General features: G+C 35.7%; 1 long non-coding RNA gene across 4 annotated transcripts in view; it reads left to right on the plus strand.

The window, feature by feature from the left end:
* Positions 1-17,039, plus strand: part of LOC111759752 (uncharacterized) — a 207,723-nt gene that overhangs the window by 124,474 nt on the left and 66,210 nt on the right. The window lies entirely within an intron of this gene.

Below are 17,039 nucleotides of genomic sequence, written 5' to 3' on the forward strand. Positions count from 1 at the left end.
AGGGTGGACGACTCAGGAATTTGGCACGCTGAGATGTCCACACCCCCTACACACTGTATACTAGTTATCTTATGCCACTTTTTATCCATAGAAAATTTTATTATTATTATTTATTATATGTTACAACCAGAAGGTATACTCCCTGAGATCATGTAATTTTGCCCTTTTGGTCACTGATATCCATAGGATTTATTAAAATACCTGTCAATAGCTTTAAAATTAATAATTATTACAAATACTTGGGCCTACCAGGTCTTACAGGATCTAGTCCCCGCCTACTTCTCTGACTCTTTCCTCCAGATCAATATTCTCTAGTCACATTGGTCTTCCCCCCCAAAAGAAAATGGTGAGTTTTTCCCTATCTCACAGTCATATACAGCTTCCCCATATCTGACTAGATCTCTAAATGGCTCCATACTTTTCTTTCATTTGTGTCTAACTGTAAGTGTAATGTTTCAAGAATAACTTCTATATTATTCCTTGCTCATTTTCAAACACCTCACCTAGTTTGATTTTCTTCACAGCACATGCAACTAATGAATATTTTCTGGTTTATCTGCATTTGCCTATTTCATCTGACTTGTGGTGTAATGAATTCTGAACCCTAATTTAGAGATGTTCTTTGTATTGCTCCAAATTCCTGTCAGTGTGACCCCATTTTAAATAGGTTCTCTTGGAGATGGTATTTTAGTTACGGTGTGGCCCAAATGAAGGTGGCTGGGCCTTATTCTGGATTAACAGAGTCCCTTATAAGCAGAAGAAATTAAGACATAGTAGAGAAAGCCCTATGGAGGAGCCAGAAGCCTGAAGTCAAGGGAAGCCATATGAGAAAGGCATGGATATTGCCATGTGATGGCAGGAAGTAGACATACAAGCTAAAGAAGCCCGGGATTGCCAGCAGTCAGCAGCAGAATGTTACAGACTTTAGGGAGAAAGCCTTACCATGTTGTTGCCTCAGTTTATGGCTTCTACTAGGCTCAAAACCACAAACCAATAAATTCCCATTGTTTTAAACCAATCTATTTTGTGGTATTTGTCAAAACAGCCCAGGAAAACTAAACTACCACTTGAAAATAAGTTCTGTAAATGTGAAAGCCTTGTCTGCTTTATCCACTGCTCTATCATTCAGCTCCTAGAGCAGTGTCTGTCTAATTGGAGGCACTCAAAATAGTATTGCCTGTTGGAACAAATCTACCAATAATGTATACAAATGCTGATTTTCTTCTTAAAACTTTTCTTATAAAATTTAGCTTAAATTCAATGCCTAGATGTCTTTCTCATTGACCCCTTCCACTGTCCCTTTTATTGCTCTAATCTTGAAATCACTGAATGTCATTATACTCCTTTTCACAATGACAGTAAAATATCTACTCAAGATGGGCCTAATGACCTGGAAGTAATTGGAAGAGTGTGCAAAGAGAGCTGCCAGTTGGCCAACAAGGTCGATAGTTTATGCACACAGCCTTGTCCCTACAGCAGTAAATCTGGTTTGGCACCTGGTTTTAGATCTATCATGTGAATTGATAATTAAAACTTAGGAGAGCTTGGAATAGCCACCTGGTGACTAAGATCCTTTTAGAAGGTATATGTACAAACTAATGAAGAAGAAATAAAGAACATTTAGCAGGTACAGAGACTACATTTTGAACCTAGTAAATTTTTAAATGGATAGGGATACCTTCTTATTTTAAAAAAACGTCCTCTTGCTCCTTCTTTCCTTCCATGCTACAAAGGCATTCTGGGGGGAATATATCTTTCCCTTTGGCACCCTGAACTTTAGGAGAAGTGATGAGCTCAGAATCAGTGCAAAGTTCTTGCTTAACTGGGTAGGATTATCCAAACGACTGTGGGGGTCCTGGCCAGGTAAAGAAACAAAGGTCAGTGGAATTCAGGAAAATCTCATGTCTAATCTTTGGAAACATGATCTCTTAGGCAGTTGTATACCTCTCTCCTGGCCCAAATCCTTTTTCAAAGTGTACCTCGTGTCTAAAACCAGCATCAACTAGTAAGTCATATATGTTAAGAAATAATTGTTTAAATCAGACATAATTTCCAAAAAAAAAAATTAAATGATAGAAAATGTCTGTTGGATCACAGATACCAGTTCATGAACTCAGGCTCAGATCACTCACTTGAATCTGCCCAGGTGACTTCCTTCTCCAGGAAGAAACACACTGCTGAGAGAGGAGAATATTTAGTGAGAGCTCTTTGAACTAGAGCTTGACTAGTACTTCTTTCGTACAATGATAGTCATATGTATTGAAGTAGGGAAATCAGTAATGTCACTTAAGAACATATTAAGTGATTTCTTAAGGTTTGCTAATGGGTGATGATGGGACCACATAAACAGAGTGCTACCAACACAAAAGCAAAAGTCGCCACTCACAGAGGTGTAAGATGTTGACTTAGTTCATATTTCGGTAGGTAAACAGTGCCAGAGGTTAGTGACTAGAATTGCATTTAGAATTTAGCCGCCTGCTTTATTAACAGTAGCCTTTTCATCCTTTTCACAAAGGCAGTAAATCTTCCACTCTTCTGTTCTTTCTCATTTCTAACCTCCAAAACTTCGAAATGTTTCTTCAAAGCCCATCTGAAAATTGACAAGGTATAAGAGCATTTAGAAAGCAATGAGATCATGGTAAGAAAAAAACAAAACAAAACAAAACAAAAAACTGCAGCAGGAGTTGGAAGTCTTTTGTTCTAGTCTCCCCAGCTCGATATTTTGGTGCTTTAGGAAGTTATTCAAGCATTCTTCTCTTTCACATTCACACATTTTGGAAATTATTGTGAGATTAAAAGAGAGATGCAAAGAAAGTGTTTTGGAAAATGTGAAAAGGTAAACACTACATCATAATTTGGAAGCATGTGGATATATGTATGTGTAATGTCTACTGATAGATATGGCTGAGAGTGATACTGGAGAGGCAGGAAAAAATAGCACTGAATTACGTATTTGAATATGGCCAAAAGGGGGAAATTTTAGGTTGTATAATATGTTACTAGAATAAAAATTACATAGAACTATGTAATGCAAATAGAGAATCCTAATGTAAACAAGGGATTATAGTTAATAGTACGATTATAAAACTGTTCCTTCATGAATTGTAACAAATGTACCCCACTATGTTAACAACAGGGTGGTAGATGAGAACTCTGTATTTTATGCATGATTTTTCTGTAAATCTACAACTTCTCATAAAAAATAAGCTAAATGGTGGCTGATGGGTATGGGGAATGGCAGGAAGAGATGAGAGGTGGAGGCGCCTTTGGGACTTAGAGTTGCCCTGGATGGTGCTTCAGGGGCAATCACCGGACATTGTAAATCCTCCCAGGGCCCACTGGATGAAATGTGGGAGAGTGTGGGCCATGATGTGGACCATTCACCATGGGGTGCAGAGATGCCCAGAGATGTACTTACCAGGTGCAATGGATGAGTCATGATGATGGGAGTGAGGGTTGCTGGGGGGGGAGTGGTGGGGTGGGGGTGGTAGGGTTGAATGGGACCTCATATTTTTTTAATGTAATATTTTTACAAAATCAATTAAAAAAATAAGCTAAATGAAAGAAATAAATAAGATCCAAAGATAAAGACACCATGTTTTCCATAATGGAATTCAATACATATATGACTAACTTTTTTATATATCCCAAGGTCTAAGTGCTACAATGAAAGAAAAAACAACTGTTACCAGAAAAGGAGGCCATGTAGATTCAGACTACTTGGGTGTGTTGGAAAATGTTTCCTGAGTGGAGATGGTAGTAGATAATTATGTTCAGATTAAAGGGGCAATGTAAACAATGGTATAATATTGGCCTTTCCCAGATTGTAAACTCTTAAAGGACAGGATCCAAGTTGTATCATTGTTTTACTTTGGTGTCCTGGAAGCTCGTTGATGCTTAAGAAAATATTTGTATTTGTGTTAGGATATAATTAGGGAGCAATTCATATTTTGATGCATTTATAATGTAGAAGGAGTTGACGGGGATTTGAAAAGAAGCTAGAAAGGAAGATGAGTAGCAGGCCATGGCTTCCTAAATCTAGTCTTCCTTTTCCTCTTTCTTTTTAATGAAGGTATCTAAACAACAATTATAATAGTGAAAATTATAATTCCTGTGAAATTTATGAATTAACTTTTACATTACCAATTTTACAAGCAGGATAGGTTATTTGCCCATGACCACAATGCTGGTAATGGCAACGCAAGAGGAGACAGAGGCAGAAGGTGAGTGAATTCATCCCTACGTGATACTTTCACTCTTTGGGCTTTTAGCTATACTCTAATGATATGCCCTACATGATCTTGTGAGGTTGTCTACTAATAAGTGAACTGCTTCTGTATTTAAAAATTGTTGCTGACACAAAATCTCTCTTAATTACAAAAAATGACCAGATTTCTTGTCAAGTGTTAAAGAACACCAACTTATTTTAATATCCAGAACTCAATTTTTATGTTAAAGAGAAGGGGAAAACTGTTTCTTGGGTAATTTCTGGACTACCAAATTAACTTTAACTATCTTAGTTCAAAATCATCATGAAATTAGGAAATCAAGATGCTCCATGACTGGTTAAAATCCCTTTTCTTTCATGCCAGTGATATCTTTTTAAGGGATAAGGGGGACATCATCCAAATCATGTCTTATTGATTATCCACCAAAATAGAATGCTGTCATCATTTATGAGTCTGTTCATTACAAAATCAGCATCCTTACCTTCATCGTAGTCTTATTTAGTATTTATTTAGGACTTTACTCTAAATCAGGTACTTTAAATGCACTATACCATTGTGTGCAGACAACCAGCTATGAAGTTAGAGGTCTTATGAAGAAACCAGTACTAACACAAGCTTCCTTGTAGGTTAGATTGTGATCCTGAATTAGTCAAGGATGCAGAATCTTTGGGAAAGTGAGATGGATGCTGAGGGAGAGCAGAACCAGATGCCAGCATATCTCAGCATAGTTCCCATGTGTCCCAGAGCGCCTAACTGGAGTCACCCAGCCTTTATTAACAAGGGAGTATCCTGCCAGAACTGAGAATCTTTGATGCAGCACAGCCCTTTAACACTCTGGTCTTCTGTGTCATTCAGAAAGTTACACAAATAATATGTGCATTCTCTTAAAGAAATGTTCACAGTCATGGACTCTCCTGATTCCTGAATCAAACTTAGGAGAATCAAGTCCATATTATTATCTGAAACCAGAAAGTAGATTTATTGTTTCCTCCAGTTTTCTTGTTCTCCATAAAATCCATTTTCCTGAAGTCTTCCTATGCTTTGGTCTAATAGTCTTTTATCAGGGTAGTTTTAATACTGAGTTCATAAGGTGACCATGAAAACCAATTCATTTTTCCACAGCTAGATATTATTATTATTATCCTTACTTTAAGATGAGAAAATTGAGACTCAAAGAGATTACTAGACATGAACAAAGTCTAAACATATTGTAATTGACAAGAGTTTGGGTTTTAAAATGAGCCTCAGCTCTCAACAATTACACGATTCTGTCTAGCTTTAAAGGAAATAATGCCTGGGCTTATCCTATATTGTTTTGTGGCATGTTCATTTTTGTAGCTAGGGATATAAAATTGTGTAAAATGTAAAATAATTTTATGCATTTGGATTTCTTATAAATGTAATTATTGCTTACATAGGAAAAAGTAAACTATCAGAGTCCTTGTGAATCGTCACCCTTTATCTAAAAAAAACTGCTATATTTTCATCATCTTTATCTTGAATGATGTGCAGATATTTGTATTGGAAATATGTGTGACTTATGAAAGAAAAAACATGGAACTCATTCTTTATTTGTATGCTTTTATGGAGGAGATATATGTTTCAAGTATGGCTAAAATTAAGAGCACATAAGTAGAAACAAAGGTAATGAAAGTATAAGGAATGAGTAGAAATTCTATAAAAAGTGCCTGAAATTGCTTTCTTGTTTTTTCCCCCAATCCGTACACTGTCCATTCTTCAAACACCTATTTGAAAATAAACCCCACAAAGTCTTCTTTGACCATTTCAGAACTACTTGAGTGAATTTGCAATAAGATTAGACCTACATAATACAAATTATTTTCTATTACAGTCCTCAGCTTTATTTTGTTTCTAAATTTTCAAGGATGACTCATAAGTTCTTATAAGAAATGATAATCTACATTAAATAATACATTGATTATAAGATCTATCCTAATTTTAGACATTTTAGACACGTTAAGATAAAATAAAACCTGAAATTCAGGTCTAAGTAATGTGGGAAATATGTTTGCTAGTATTTAAAATATGTATACATAAGTGTGTATATTCCTTCTATAGCTTTTACAATACATCTCAAAAACAAGGAACTAATATATTTTAAATGCTCATAGCACTTAGCCCCGGTGCTAAGCACATGTACCATACAAGTGTGTTTTGTTTTTGCAATGCTTTATGGAGATATAATCCACATGCCATAAATGCCATTCATTTAAAATGTACAATTCATTTGTTTTCAGTATATCCTCAGAGTTGCATGACCATCAATACAATCAATTTTAGAGCTTTATCATCTCACAAAGAGACCCTGTACCTTTTAGGTATCACTCTACAAATCATTGATCTCTATCCCTCAGCCTTAGGAAATCACTAATCTACATTTTGTCTTTATAGATTTGCGTATACCAGACATTTCATATAAATGGAATCATTTAATATGTGGTCTTTTGTAACTTGCTTTGTTCACTTAATATTTTTAAGGTTCGTCTATGTTATATCGTGTATCAGTACTTTTCGTTGCTGCATAATATTCTATTATATAGCTATATATAACACATTCTGTTTATTCATCAGTTCATAACATTTGCATTGTTTCTACTCTCTATTATGAATAATGTTGCTATGAACATACTGATACAAGTGTTTTTGTGGACATGATTCCATTTCTCTTGGGTATTTATCTAGGAGAAGAATTCCTGGGTCAAATGGTAATTCTGTTTAACCTTTTGAGGAACTACTAGACTTTTTCCAAAGTGGCTGCACCATTTTACATTCCGACCAGCAGTGTTTGAGTGTTCTCATTTCCCCACATCCTTGTTAACATTTGTAATTATCTCAATATTTGTTTATACCCATCTTAGTAAGTATGAGGTGGTATCTTATTATGGTTTTGATTTCCATTTCCTTGATAACTAACAGTGCTGAGCAATTTGCATGTGCTTCCTGGCCATTTGTATGTGTTCTTTGGTGAAATGTTAATTCATATCCTTTGAACATTCTTTTAATTGGTCATTTGTCTTTTTATTATTGATCTTTAAGAGCTATTTATATATTCTAGATATAATTCCCTTATCAGATACGTTTTTTGTATATTATATCCTATTTTGTGAATTGTCTTTTTACTTTCTTGATGGTGTCCTTTGATACACAGTTAAAAATTTTGTTTTTACAATATCCAGTTATCTATTCTTTTCTTCGTTGCATTTGCATTGGGTGTGATATCTAAGAAACCTTGCCTACTCCAAGATGACAAAGATTTATACCTATGTTTTCTTCTAAGAGGACACATTTTATAGTTTTAACTATTATATTTAGGTCTTTGATCAATTTGGGGTTAATATTTGTATCCATATAAGGTAGGGGTGCAATTTCATTCTTTTGCATGTGGTTATCCAGGTGTCCCAGCATAATATGTAGAAAATCCTATTATTTCTCCACTAAATGTTTTTGGTACCCTTGTCAAAAATAGTTGACCATAAGTGTGAGGGTTTATTTCTTGACTCTTGCTTTAGTTTCCTAGGCTGTTTAAGCAAATACCATGAAATGGGTCAGGTTAAACAATGGGAATTTATTCACTCATAGTTTTGAGACTGGAAAAAGGACAAATCAAACTATCATCAATGCAGTGCTTTATCCCTGAAGACTGTGGCATTCTGGGGCTGGCTGCTAGGGACCCTTGATTCCTCTGTCACACTGCTAGGCACATGATGGAGTCTCCTGGTCTCTTTCAGGTTCCATTTCAGCTTCTTGCTTCCTGTGGCTTTATCTCTGTCAGTCTCAATTTCATTCTCTTATAAAGGACTCCAGTATAGGATTAAGACTCATCCTGATTGAGGTGGGTCACACCTTACCTGAAGTAGCCTCATCAAATGGTCCTACTCAAAATGCATTCACACCCACAGGAATGGATTAAATTTAGGAACATATTTTTTGGGAGGCATACACAGCGTCAAACCACCACAACTCTCAATTGTCTATCCTTATACCAGTACCACATGATCATGATTATTGTTGCTTTCTGGGAAGTTTTTAAATCAGGAAGTGTGGGTTTTCCTGTTCTGCTTTCTCTTTCAAGATTGTTTTGGATATTCTAGTATTCTGGGTCCCTTCCAATACCATATACATATTAGAATCAACTTGTCAATTTTTAGAAATAAGTAAGATGACATTCCGATAGGGATTGTGTTGAAACTGTAGATCAGTTTGGGTAGTGTTATCATCATAATAATATTAAATTTTTCGATCCATGAACATAAGATATACTTTCATTTATTTAGATCTTTTAAATTCTCTTTCAAAGTCTTTTGTGGTTTTCAGAGTACACATTTTGCACCTATTTTGTTAAATTTAACCTGTGGTTTTTTCATGCTCTTGTAAATGAATTTGTTTCCTTAATTTCTTTTTCAGAGTGATCATTGCAATGTATAGAACTACAATTAAGTTTTATATATTGAGCTTTTATCATGAAAACTTGCTGAACTTGTTTATTCGGTCAAATGGTTTGTAGTGGGTTCCTTAGGACTTTCTATATGCAATATCATGTAATCTGCAAACTGAGCTAGCTATATGTCTCATTTACAATTTGTGCCTTTTATTTCTTTTTCTTGAATAATGACCATGGCTAGAACCTTCAGCACAATGCTGAAGAAAAGTAGTGAGAGTGAACATCATTGTCTTTTTCCTTATCTTAGAAGGAAAGCATCCAGTCTTTCACCATTAAGTATGATATTAGTTGTGGGGTTTTATAGACGCTCTTTAACAGGCTGAGGAATTTCCCTTCAATTCCTAGTTTGTTGAGTGTCTTTTATTATGAAAGGGTGTTGAGTTTTGTGAAATGCTTTTTCTACATCTATTGAGATGATCATGTTATTTTTTTACCCTATTGATAATGGTATATTACATGACTTGATTTTTGAGTCTTAAACCAACGTTGCATCCCTGGTATAAATCCTACTTGGTCATGGTGTGAAATCATTTTTATATGGTGCTGCACTCAGCTTCTTAGTGCAGTGTTGTCATTTTTTCCTCAATTTTATTGATACATGTAACAAAGCAAAAATCCATCCAAGGAGTACAATCAATGGTACTCGGTGTAATCACATGTTTGTGCATTCATCACCCCAATCACTCCCAGACCACTTTCACTGTTCCCATAATAATAAACAAATTAACAAACAAAACTCATCACCTCTCAATCTCTCTATGCCTTGCCTACCTTACTACGTAACTGCTGTTCTTTTTCTTTCTCTCTAATATATTTGTATTTATATTTTGTAAAACAGTCTTACATATTCAATATCTCCCATATTGGTGTTTTCCATGAGGTTTTAGTATCTTATAGTGTCCTATGTTACAGTTTTTAGCTTTCCATCTAGTAATATATATGACCTTAGATTTTCCTTTTCAACCACTCTCATACCCATACAATGCACTGCTAGTTACAAACACCATGATATGCTTTCACCATAGCTATTCATTTCCAAAGATTGACAAATAACCTTTTTACCAGTTCTGCACAGATTAACCCTCAGCTCTCCATTCTCTACCCTCTTCTATTTTCTGGTGACCTATATTCAAATTATTAACTCCATGAGTTTACAGAGTATATTTAGATCACAATAGCACAATCAAACAGTATTTGTCCTTTTGTGTCTGGCTTAGTGCACTGTTTTGTTGAGGATATTGATGTCTATCTTCATAAGTGGTAGGAGTTCTCAAGTTTTCTTTTTTGTGGTATCTTTGCCTGATTTTGTCATCAGAGTAAGAAATACCTTAAAGAATGAGTGGAGAAGTGTTCCCTTTTCTTGTATTTTATTTGGAAGAGGTTCTGAAGAGTTGTTTCTAATTCTTCTTTAAATTTTTGTAAAATTTACCAGTAAAGCCATCTGGGTCTGGGATTTACTTGGAGGGAAAGTTTTTTATTACTAACTCAATCTCTTGTTTCAGATTTCCAATTTCTTCTTGCATAGACCAACTTTTAAACTTTTTGTATTTATTTGACATGACAAGAGGTTCTATCCCATATTTATTTCTTGCATTCCAATTTACAAAGTATTTTAATGTAAAGAACTCAATCCCATTTATTATTATTGCCCTTTTGAGTTAAAAACTAACACTCAAAAAGTTTGTGTCTGGGATTGGCCTTGTTCCCAGAGCTTGTGACTCTTATCACAGGGATGTAAAAGTAACTTCTCTTATTCCAAATCCTATAAATTCTCCTCCCATATTCATAATAAATTGATTATCAATTTGGGTTTAGAGATCTTCCAACTTCCAATTTATTTGAGTCTATATTATTATGAGAAGTGGCCAAAGATACACTAATTTTTGTCCCAGTATATAATATTGCTTCAAACTTTGATAAGTGCTATTGAAGTTTTACAAAGAGTTAATATATTTTTGCTTCTGGCTATGATAGAATAGTTTATATCAGATCAATCCGTCTATGGAGAATAACCATAAAACTGAGTATAAATATAAAACATAGTGAAAATATTCAAAGAAGCCAGGACTTGAGGATTAAATATTGTGTACAAAAGGGTGTAGTGAATTCAACATTCTCCTCCACTTTTTTCTTTTATTCCTTTAATTTTTTAAAAGATTTATTTGTTTACTTCTCCCTTCTTCCTCTCACTCCCCCCCCCACCCCCCAGTCTGCTCTCTGTGTCCGTTCACTGTGTGTTCTTCTGTGTCAGCTTGCACTCTCATTAGACAGCTCTGGGAACCAATCCTGAGACCTTCCAGAGTGGGAGCGAGGCGCTCATTCTCTTGCACCACCTCAGCTCCCTGTTCTGCTACATCTCCTATTCTCTCTCCTCTGTGTCTCTTTTTGTTGCGTCATCTTGCTTCATCAGCTCTCCATGTTGGCCGGCACCCTGCACAGGGTGGCACTCCCAGGCGGGGTGGCACTCCTCCATGGGCCGGAACTCTGTGTGGGCCAGCTCGTCTTCCCCAGGAGGCCCTGGGCATTGAACCCTGGACCTCCTATAAGGTAGATGGGAGCCCAACTGCTTGAGCCACATCCATCTCCCTACTCCTTTATTATTATTATTAATTAGAAAAGTTGAGGTTTCCAGAAAAATCATGCAGAAAGTACAATGATCTCATATATTCCCTCCAGAGTTTTCCCATAATAGCACTTTGTATTAATGTGCTATCATTGCTACAATTAATAAAACTATCTTATTATAATCATACTATTAACTGTAATCCATATTTTTCATTAGGGTTTACTGTGTTGCACAGGTCCATGTTTTTAAAAATTTATATTCTGGTAGCATATATACAAACTAAAAGTTTCCGTTTTAGCCCCTTCCAAATTCAGTGGTGTTAAATACATTCACCATGCTGTGCTACCATCACCACCATCCGTTACCAAAACAAGGTATTCACTAAGTAGTAAGTGATATGGATGGAGAACAGTGCCTCAGAACTTTCCAGCACAAATGATGGAAGCCAAAAGGCATTAAAACTTTATGCTCAAAGGAAATACTTTCCAGTCTTCAACGTCTAAAGTGAAGAAAATGCCATCAGAAAGAAATTGTCCAAACGAAAAGAAAAATTTAGGGGAATTCTACAGGTAGAAAGAAAATGATCTCAAATGAAAGCATGAAAATGCAGTAAGTAATAAAGAGGATTGAAAAGTATTTATGTGCATAAATCTAAATATTATTTATAAAACAAATATAAGTAGTTTCAAAATGTGACACTGCCACTTCCGGTTTTTAATTCCGGAAGTTGCTTTCGGGGGTGTTGCGTGGATTTATCCGGTCTTTACGAACTTCCACCATGGCTTACCGTGGGCAGGGCCCAAAAGCGCAGTCGGTGATGGTGCAGCTCATCGTATCCTAAGCAGAGTGTCAGGACCAGAAGGTTCAGACCGGAAGCCGGGACCCAGGAGTCAGCAGAGCTGGGTTCAGAGGGAGCGGAGTGACTCCACCTCCCGTCAGCCCCCGGGGCTGCTGAGACGGTGGAAGCGCCTGAGGTGAAGACCCCGCGGCGGGAGGTGGGCAGGGCAGGAGAGCGAGCAGCGGCTGGAGAGCAGACGGCTTATTAGGTAATGAGTAAGACTCGGAGTTATAGGTTGGGGGAGGAGGAAGAGGTCAGGCAAAGGAAACCCCTGGAGAATATGGGAGTCCGAAGGGATTCTTCCAGGATCTTGGGGAGCCCCTATTGACCACCGACTGGGTCCTCGTCCTCGCGGAGGTACCGGCCTCGCTTTCAGAAAACTGAAAAGAGCGGTCCCGGATTCAGGTGTGGCTCTATGAGCAAGTAAATATACGGATAGAGGGGTGCGTTACTGGTGTTGATGAGTACATGGACCCTGTATTAGATGATGCAGAAGAGAGTCATTCTAAAAGAAAGTATAGTTCGAAAACGATTGTTCATATTGTTTTTGATTAGCATTATTACCATATCAAAATAAATGCTATGGGGATATTTTAAAAATATTTAAATATTTATTTTTTAAAAAAAAGACAATTATGGTAGTATTAAATAGGCCCTAAACAGTGGTGTAATCTTTAGCGTGACAATAATAAACATACAAATAATAAAATTAGGTATAACTAACAATGGTTGAATGAAAAGGGAATAACAGGTATTTGGTTACTGAAAAATACAAGTTAAAGGAAGAAAGTACAGATGGTCCATTAAAAAATAAAAAGTAAGATAGTAGATACACCCGAATATATCAATAATCACTTTAAATATATATTGAAAAAAAATCCCAATTGAAAAATATTATCAGTCTGAATAAAAGTAGGTTACCCCAAGTATATTCATATACAGGACATACCATAAATATATGGACTGGGAAATGTTGAAAGTGAAAGGATGAATAAAAGTAGAAGAGGCAAATACTAACTGAAAGAATGCTGGCATAGTTATACTATCATCAGACAAAGTAAGCCTTAAGACAAAAACCATTGCTGCATATACCGAGACAATTCACGATGACGAAGAGTCAATCTATGAGGAAAATACACGAGTTACTTTTTGCATGCACAGTAATATAAAGCAAACAAATAAAACCAAAATTTTAAAAAGTGAAATTCACAGTGAATGTTGAAAATTTTAAGTTACTTTTAGCTAAAAAAACTGCAGAAAATCAGTAGAGATAATAGAAAGTTTTAACACTACACAACATGAACTAGTTGACAATTGTGGAACACAGTACTAGCAACTGCAGAATTCATTCATTTCAAAAGCACATGAAATAAGCTATATGCCAGTTCATCAAGCGCTTTTTCACAAGTTTCAGAAGTTTGCAGTCTTGCAGAGTATTCTCCAACCATATTGGAATTAAGTCAGAGATCAGTAACAAGCAGATATATTTGAAAACATAGCTGTACACTTCTAAACAATCTATGGGTCAAAGAAGAAATGAAAGAGAAATTTAGAAAATATTTAAAATTGGATGATGGAACACTGTTTTAAAAGCTATCAGATGCAGCTAGAGCTACAGTGTTTTGTTCACATAACCTTGTGTGAGGTATGATAAGACCAGACACAGATCAAGAGAGAAAGATCAGAAGAATTTGAAAGATTTCTTACTCCCATAGTTTCCTGGGGAAAGGGTATCAGGGAGAGGGCATCATGCCCTGCAGGGCCAAATGGGGAAAACAACAGGATCAGTCTCAAGGCAGAGAGAGCAAGTGGAACTGAAAAAGTGTCTTTATTGTGATTTCTGTGGGAAGCATGAAGGCTGGGGCAGGAGCACACCAGAGAGGGATTGGCTGGCTATATTTGAAAGTGGTGTCCCCACAACTGGGGTCAGAATTATCTAGGAGGAATAGACCACCTATAGACCAACTATAGATGTTTAAGCATAGATGTAAATAGATGTAAAGCATCAATTTACAGAAGCTAAAACGTGGTTAGTGCACATATTCATAGTAAAATGTATAGGCTTAAATGTATATTTTATAAAAGGAAATAAGGTTAAAAATGATCATTTAATTATTTAAAAAGTTATAAAAATAGAAAATTAAAAGAAGGAAAAGAAAATAGATAAGATAGAAAATAACAGAATATTAAACAAATTTATAATACAGAAAAATAAAACCAAAGGTTGGTTGCTTGAAAAAAGACTAATATAACTGAAGTATTCCTGATTATAAAAGGAGAGAAAACATCAATTACCAGTGTCAGTAATGAAGAAATGAACATCCACCCCCTTGCAGGCATTAGAAATATTTAAAAGCTTTATAAAAATGATTTACTAATACATTAGATAATTTAGTTAAAATTAATAAAACCCATGAAACACAAATTATCAGAGATAGAAAAATTAATAGAAATTCTGAATTGTGTTATACCACAGGAAAAAATTAAATCCATAAGAAGAAATAAATAATAAAATTTTATGAAAAAATTTTAGTTACAGGTAGTTTCGGCAATAAATTATTCCTAGAATTTAAGGAAGAAATATCAAACAAATTCTAGCGTAGAATAGAAAAAGAGAGTATCCTTCTGTATTGGCTTTAGTCTTTTGTGGACCCCAGAAAATTATGTTCTTAAATTGAACCTATTGTGAACTTTTGATTAGATTAGATCACTGAAGACCATTTGATTAGATTGCTCCAGTAGAGTGTGACCCATGATGGATCTTAATACTCTACTGGTGTCCTGTATAAATGGATAAATAAAAGCTGCAGACATAGGATAAAAGCTGCAGTGATAGAAGCCTCCAGAAGTTGAAACCAGCAAACCTGGAGAGAGATAAGCCACAGAGGGAGCAGCCTGGAGCAGAACTAGCACTGGGGCTCAGAGCAGAGGGGAGAGATGAGCAGCTGCTGAGGTTGTGCTCTGTCATGTGCCTGATAGCCCAGAGCTGAGCTTAGGGAGAAAGTGAGCCTGGAGGAGAAGGCAGAGCTGCCATTGTGCCTTATCACATGGCAGGAATCCAGGATCAACAGTAGCTGACCTTCAGGAAGAGAGCTTCCACCAATGCCTTGATTTGGACATTTTTCTTGACCTCAGAACTGTTAGCTTTTAACTAAACAAATCCCATTGTAAAAGCCAACCCTTTTCTGGTGTATTGCTCCCAGCAGCTTTTAGCAAACTAAAATGCCTTCTCACCTCGTTTTTTGAAAGTAACATGATTATGATACTAAAACATACTCCTAATGAAACAGCATGGGTGAATCTCAAACATAATTTGTGAATGAAACTAGACACAAAATAGGAAATAGGGTATGAGTCTGTTTATATAAATTTCAATAAGATAAAGTAATCTTTAGTGTTGATGATCACAATAGTGGTTATTTTGAGAAATGAAATAATTTGGAAATGAGTATGAGGTAGGTTTCTGGAATACGGAGTTTTTTTTAATTTCTTGATTTGGGAAACAGTTACATGGGTATGCTCACTTCTTAAAAATTCCACTAGCTGTTCATTTATGATTTGTGCACTTTTCTGAATTTGTTATATGTCAATAAAAAGTTTAAAAACTATAGGAAATGTTTTATAAGCTCATGGAGGAAGCTTAAGGAAAAATCTTAATTAAGAATCAAACTGCCTAAATTGCTTAAGATGTGTTGAAGTTTCCACTTAATAGATGTGTTATTCAAGTGACCTGCCCATTCCATTATCATGTAGCCCCCCTGAACCTACCTTGGTGACCCTTACACAGGTGATTTAATGCTTTTAATGAAGCAGGTTCTTTAACTATAGATATTACTTTCATATCCAAAGCAACTGTGCTGAACAAAGGAGATGGGTTAATTTATGCTTTAAAATCCTATAAAAATGCTAAATCCTAGCAAATGAAATCTACATCTTAATCAATTTTCACAAGTGAATGTATAAGCTGAGGAAGAAATAGCCTGGCAGATTCATCTGGTGTTCTGTATAAATACAATTTTAAAGTGCTTCCAGTTTGTTCATCCTATGCCATCTGCCAAATGACTCTGGGAATGGAATTTTAATCTCTAATTGCAAATTCAGGGATTAAAAAGTTTACATTCAAAATGTGCTGGGAGACCAACTAACAAGTCAGAAAAGAAAAAAAAGTCTATCTGCAGGTTTTGCTGGCATAGATGTTTTTCTGGAAATGATAATCTGGCAGCAGGTCTTTTACAGTCAGAAGTGGAAAAGGAAAATAACCGCTTCCATTGGGTCTGACTGTCTGGGCCTTGTATAACTCCAGCTGATTTTGCTTGTGGAACCCCAACAAGAATGGACAATTGTACTCTTTCATATCCTTAAAAATGAGGGCATTCTTTACCTGGCATTTAAACAAAACAAGGAACACTTTTTTATTTTGTTAACACTTATCCTAGATTTAAATGAATACATAGGGAAAAATCACAAGTGGAAGTACTGAGTTCTGAAGAAAAATATCAGAAAGATCTACATTTGGCCAACTCATACTATGCTTCTGAATTGGGTAGAAATTTATGAAAATATTTCAACTGATTTTTTTTTTGTTTTAATATGTTTAATATATAGCTATTTCTGTCAAATTGCCTTCTTTCTGAACATTCTCTTACTATTTCTTCACAAAGCCTTCTGTTGCTATGTGCAATCATATGTTAAATATGCACACCATGCCTCCAACCTGCTCTGTGCCTTTACATCACTTACTTGGACTGACCTCTGCCAAACCAAAGCCTTCTCTGTGATGACTTTGACAAAGTGAAGGGTCCTTATGAAAGAAAATTAAATACACTTCTGAATTCAATACCAGAAAAATTTGAACTTGATTTTCTTGTTCTTCATTTGGTTTCTATGTATATATTTAGTGTAATCAACTCCAGATCAGGGATTATGTCTTGTTTTATGTGTCCT

Source organism: Dasypus novemcinctus, chromosome 30 (genome assembly GCF_030445035.2).
Source record: "Dasypus novemcinctus isolate mDasNov1 chromosome 30, mDasNov1.1.hap2, whole genome shotgun sequence".
NCBI lineage: Eukaryota > Metazoa > Chordata > Mammalia > Cingulata > Dasypodidae > Dasypus > Dasypus novemcinctus.